The sequence below is a fragment of the Amblyomma americanum genome, chromosome 3, assembly GCF_052857255.1.
Source record: "Amblyomma americanum isolate KBUSLIRL-KWMA chromosome 3, ASM5285725v1, whole genome shotgun sequence".
Taxonomy (NCBI): domain Eukaryota; kingdom Metazoa; phylum Arthropoda; class Arachnida; order Ixodida; family Ixodidae; genus Amblyomma; species Amblyomma americanum.
The window spans coordinates 108,980,023-108,986,022 of NC_135499.1; the positions used below are offsets into that span (position 1 = coordinate 108,980,023).

Genomic DNA, 6,000 nt, shown 5'->3' on the forward strand with positions numbered 1-6,000 from the left:
ATTTCCGCTTGATGGTTCAGAATTCGCTACTTGCCAATTGAAAGTGATGACGGTACCCCATTTGATTTGATCATGCTAATTGCCCTACACAGTATTTGGAAATGCAGAATGGCAGTAAGGCACGCCAATCTCGATGCAAGACCGGCACGTCAATATTTCAAAGAAAGCATAAGAAACTTTGCTCAGGAGAAAAAGATGCTGGAATGTAGTCCAGAGTGGCTATCACGTGTTGAGTTATTATTGGCGATCAAGAAATTTTAGCATGAGCGTGGCGTGACCGCACAAGCTGGGCGGCCGGTGTTTTAACAAAAATGTTGTTTGTGTATTAGTGCTTATGTATGAATATGTTTTCTTTTCATGTGGGTCAAAATACCGGCAATAAAGAAAAAAAAAGCAGAGTGGCGCAGTGGAAGCGTGCTGGGCCCATAACCCATATGTCCGTGGATCGAAACCACGCTCTGCTATGGTTTTTTTGTCTTCTTTTTCTTCTATCCTTTCTTTTTCAACAGTAAGATTCAATCTGTACAACAATTTGCCTTCTAATATAGGCTACGTTGCTGTGCAGCGAAATCAGCAGAGTGGCGCAGTGCGAACGCGCTCTTGGAGGCTTTGTTCCAAAGCCTCCAAGAGCGCGTTCGCACTGCGCCACTCTGCTGATTTCGCTTCCAAAGCCTCCAAGAGCGCGTTCGCACTGCGCCACTCTGCTGATTTCGCTTCCAAAGCCTCCAAGAGCGCGTTCGCACTGCGCCACTCTGCTGATTTCGCTGCACAGCAACGTAGCCTATATTAGAAGGCAAATTGTTGTACAGATTGAATCTTAGTGTTGAAAAAGAAAGGATAGAAGAAAAAGAAGACAAAAATCCATAGCAGAGCGTGGTTTCGATCCACGGACCTCTGGGTTATGGGCCCAGCACGCTTCCACTGCGCCACTCTGCTGATTGCGCTGCACAGCAACGTAGCCTATATTAGAAGGCAAATTGTAGCGCAGAATGAATCATACTTTTGAATAAAGGGAAAGAAGAAAAAAACCAAAACAACAGCAGAGCGTGGTTTCGGTCCACGGACCTCTGGGTTATGGGCCCAACACGCTTCCACTGCGCCACTCTGCTGATTGCGCTGCACTGCAACGTACCCTATATTAGAATGCAAATTGTAGTACACATTGAATCCTACTGTTGAAAAAAGAGGATACAAGGAAAAACCAAAACAATAGCAGAGCGTGGTTTCGATCCACGGACCTCTGGGTTATGGGCCCAGCACGCTTCCACTGCGCCACTCTGCTGATTGCGCTGCACTGCAACGTACCCTATATTAGAATGCAAATTGTAGTACAGATTCAATCCTACTGTTGAAAAAAGAGGATACAAGGAAAAAACCAAAACAATAGCAGAGCGTGGTTTCTAACCACGGACCTCTGGGTTATGGGCCCAGCACGCTTCCACTGCGCCACTCTGCTGATTGCACTGCACTGCAACGTACCCTATATTAGAATGCAAATTGTAGTACAGATTCAATCCTACTGTTGAAAAAAGAGGATACAAGGAAAAAACCAAAACAATAGCAGAGCGTGGTTTCTAACCACGGACCTCTGGGTTATGGGCCCAGCACGCTTCCACTGCGCCACTCTGCTGATTGCACTCTGCAGAAACAGTCTCTATTCGAATGGCAACCGTAAACCGGTATCTTGAGAGGATTAGCTGGGCCTCCTGATCCTAGGCACGGCAACGAATGTCCTTCGCACAGATGCAACGGGTGCCGGTCGCTGTATACCTGAGGAAGCGAATGACATTGACAGCAGCGGCCGAGGTGTAAAGACTCCCGCGCACGGTCTAACCGGCAGGGCCAACTCGGGGGCGTGTAAGCCTGTTGCTACTACTTCCTGTGCTTAATAATAAAAAAACGTCGTCTCAACGGCTTACTTTTCTCCATCGAGCTGCTCGTATTGCACGAAGACGGTGCAGCTCGAAGAGAAGGGCCAATGTAGCCTTACAAAATCCGTTCGCGGTGCCGTATTATCTAGAAAAGGTTTGCTGGTAAGAAAAAAAGCCTGCCTGCAACATATTTAAATCAAATCATTATAAACAACGTTTTTTACATTGTAGTGTTATAGAAATTGTTGCTCGCATGCCCGCCGCCTTTTAAGCGTGGTTTGATTGCACTCGTGGTGCTCTACATGAGTTATTTTCTGGCAGTGTAAATTTATTTGTTTCTTTCATATCTTGGATAGCATTGAAAGTCCTAGCTGCGGTATGTAGTCCAACAGTGCTCATTTTCGATACTGCTGAACACGTTTCTATTCTAAATTTCAATAAAGTGTTGTTTTACAGCATGCTGCCACTAATGCTATTCGAGGCTGTGACTTCACCATGTGCCTGAATGCCTTCTGGTGAGCCGTTCCAGAGCATGTGCTGCAGCAACAGTGCCGAGGCTTCTGCGTCAATCTGGGCAAGTTGAAATCTCATGATGGGATGTTCTGGCCCCAGGAATCTAAAGTGTTTCTTGTTTTGATCTCTTCTTCATTGTCGTTCAGATACCGTATCAAATTTGTTCTTAGGGAAAATTGTTTATATCCCTAATAACAATGGTGTTTAGACTTTCTATAGATCTTTAACTGACACTGTTGCCTTCCTACATAATTTTTTGCATTTTCATTGTTGATAAACTGTGTATATACAAAAGTCTGCTAATGTTGTATGGTCATAAATCTCCAGATTGCCTCTACACTGCCTAGAGGATTTTTATTATCTAAAGACTACTCTACAAGATTTTAATACAAAGACTGTTAGAATTTATGAAAGTTTATAGACTGGCAAAAGATATCTTTTGGTCGGTAATAGCTTCTTCTGGGTGCGTTGATCCTTGACCTATGACAAGACTAGCGTTTTTGTGGTTACAGAGGTGTGTTTCTTTTCCGTTATAGTCAACTTCTACTCTGTGTTCCTTCAAACACTACAGTTTTCTTCACGCTGAGAGCAATGTTCGCAGCCGAGAGCAGCAGTGGCCAGTGACGACATACATTCTGTCCCAGAAACCGACGCCGCGGAATGTCACTTCAGGCAAGGCTGCAAAGTGCCTTGCCCCAGCGGACCTCTCTTCGTATCTAAGCAACATGGTGTCAGGGGTTGTGCCACCGTTGTACCTCCTTTTATGTCAGCCTGTCAATAGCCGAGTGTATTTCCCAGAAAATGAGCCACATCTGCACCGGCCACGTAGGCTGGGGACATAAAGAACTCTGAAACGGTTTTCAAGGTTATCGGCAAATGTGCTCAGTGCGTAGAACGAATGCTTTTGAGCGTTCACAGAAGATATGTGTCCTTCAAACAAAACCAGCGATTTATAAATGATATTTCAAAAACAGATTTTTTTATTTTCAATCGAATTCCTGACCGTGTATTGACTTTTTTATAACTATTTTTCAACAATATATAAGGCACGAGTTCGGGAAAGTTACGGTGAGCGACACTGATCACAGCGCTGCTTTTGCTGCAAGACTGACGTCACGCTAAACCTTTGGGAAGGAGTTAGTCGGCTGCTTACACTAGTCCCTATCACTATTCAAATCATCAGCTGAAGCATAGTTATGCTCTGTAACCCACCCCCTCATGTAATACCCGTTGTATGGGGCCTTGAAGTAGTCATAAATAAATAAACAAATAAATAAATAAATAAATAATCTGGTGTTGGTTTTTCAAGTTGTTTCATATTACCTTTAAGGAAAAATGAGGAAAAGTTGGTGTGTAGGGTAAGTGTGCGCCAATGTTGTATATCATCAAGAGAAAATGAGCACTGGACATGACTAAGAGAAGCAGATACGCTGAACGAAAGCTGAGCCAGCACTTGTACTGTGATTTAGCGCCTGACGGCGCACCGACATCCTCTGCTTTTGTATACCTTGTGCGTATGTGAGCGAGAGAGAGAGCATTTCTATTCTTCCCAAATGGGGTCCATCGTAGCACACCGACGAAGGGGCTGTGTTTCGCGTAGCACCTGTTTGCACTGTCTCACCTTGGTCATTGGGTACCGTCATTTTCCAGGCGACAGTTTCGGAGCAGTGACTTCGAGGATATGCTTCACCAGTTCACAAAACACATTCTCACTTTGATTGAATCTAATTTTCATTGACTGGTAATTACAACGTATGTGCTCACAGGTACCGTGGACGCGGAATTTTGCTGATAAGGCTCACTACCACGGTAGAATAGAGAGAGAGGTGATCTGACGACGGAGCGAGGCGCTGCCAGTTAGTGTTTCTTATATGCATGGCGTGGCCGTAATTTGCATCACCCGCAGTGTGGGCCTTTTTTTGTCGCTCTTTTTGCTGGTGCCTCTAGGGGCGCCCGTTACACAGGCGCTTTGTTTCGATGCATATATCGTGCTCACCTGCTTTAAACGATGCTGACCAGTTGGAGGGAAGTATCAGTATACTTCATTCCACATTTCGTGCCATAATTCGACTCGGGGCGCATGAGTGACCACTTAAATGATGAACGTATCAGCTGACTTCTCCGCACATAGCTGCATTCTACTGTAAGTTCGAAGTTTAAGTGAAACGTTATTAATGTAATTGGACTGACTGGTGCAAGAGCACTAGGTAAGGAAAACCCTACACAGCTGCCAACAAGCATGCCATGTTTGGAACTAGCTAGCTGTCGCGTGTATCGTGTCATGGCACAATTTTAAGTGTTTGATAATGAAATTGTGAGTTGTACACGCGATGTATCAACCAGAAAAAAATTGTAGTCGGTATTTTCATTTTTTTGGTCTTAAGAAAACTAATATCGAACATTATAGACAGGTCGCTGATCTCGTTTGAAGAAGCCGACATCCGTCTTCTTGAATGCTTAAAACAAAACTTCAAATACTGCAGGAAACATAGAAGAGAAACACAAAAACAAGAACCAGCACCGCATACGTTTGTCATTCGATTCTTGTTTGCAGGAGATACTTTCGGGTTGGGATATTAATAAGAAAGGTTTGCGCAGCCACCGGCTCACACTCGCTTGCGCGTCGCCTGCTCAGCAGACTGCGGGTCCCTCGGCGGCCGGAAATGGAAGCATTTGAACAGTGAGTGGTAAGAAAGCTTCGACCTGATCCGAATTAGGCGGCTATAAAAATAAATGAGGCGCATACCAAGGTGGGGGCGTTTTGAATGCAAGCTAAGCTCGCAAATTTTTCATTCGTGTTCTTCTGCTACCTAGCAACGGCGGAGAGGATATCCCCTCGAAACACGTGCTGCCCCTAGCGGCGGCGCTCACTTCCCGTGGCAACAAGTGGCCGCTTTCTTGCCGCACAGCGACCGCGCCGTCGGATCTCCACTCTCTCTTCCAGCGTGCTCTCTACGTTAATCAGACAGCAGAAACCAGCGATACCAAATGAAATGAAACCAAGGTGCCGAACACGTAACTCTCAACTTCTCCTGCATCTTTTTTTTTTTCCCGCATACTTGGATCGTAGCGTCTTTAATTGGCGAAGAAAATCCGAAAGCAATTATATTTTTTTATTTCGTTCACTGTTTCTCTTAGTCGTTCGTACAGAGGTAACGGTTCGTGCATTTGAACACTATCAACACTGAATATTTTTAACGCCTTTGAACGCAATGCGGCAACAGAAAACGCTTCCATGACACTTGTGGCTGGTCGCACACAACGTAAACTGACCAATCTAGACCATGGTTAGAGCTAATTTCTAAATACCTTGGTCGCTGCTACAGGTGGCATGAGTATTATCCCTTGGTTTATTTACCTGCAGCTTTTCAGTATACGGAGGGTGTGGAGGCGGATGCAGGATTCGCGTGGCTAAGCGCCTTCAATGGACCAGGATGTCTGTAAATGGCTGAATGATTTTCATCCGCAAGCATTTCTCTTGAAAATGCGTAACGATGGAATTTCAGTTTCTATATCTTCTCACAGTGTGCGTTATTAGTTCAAACAAAATGCGCCGGACCGATAGGAAGGCGGCTTCGGTTACCTCCTGCCATTCTTCATGTATGCCATGTACCTC

The 6,000-nt window shown here is 45.0% G+C and overlaps 4 non-coding genes across 4 annotated transcripts; all 4 read right to left on the reverse strand.

The window, feature by feature from the left end:
- Nucleotides 1-864: 864 nt before the first annotated feature.
- TRNAM-CAU (transfer RNA methionine (anticodon CAU)) lies at nucleotides 865-936 on the reverse strand. Its single transcript has one exon. It is a non-coding gene; the product is annotated as a tRNA-Met (tRNA).
- A 274-nt stretch (nucleotides 937-1,210) lies between these two features.
- TRNAM-CAU (transfer RNA methionine (anticodon CAU)) lies at nucleotides 1,211-1,282 on the reverse strand. Its single transcript has one exon. It is a non-coding gene; the product is annotated as a tRNA-Met (tRNA).
- A 102-nt stretch (nucleotides 1,283-1,384) lies between these two features.
- TRNAM-CAU (transfer RNA methionine (anticodon CAU)) lies at nucleotides 1,385-1,456 on the reverse strand. The gene has a single exon. It is a non-coding gene; the product is annotated as a tRNA-Met (tRNA).
- A 102-nt stretch (nucleotides 1,457-1,558) lies between these two features.
- TRNAM-CAU (transfer RNA methionine (anticodon CAU)) lies at nucleotides 1,559-1,630 on the reverse strand. Its single transcript has one exon. It is a non-coding gene; the product is annotated as a tRNA-Met (tRNA).
- Nucleotides 1,631-6,000: the final 4,370 nt, after the last annotated feature.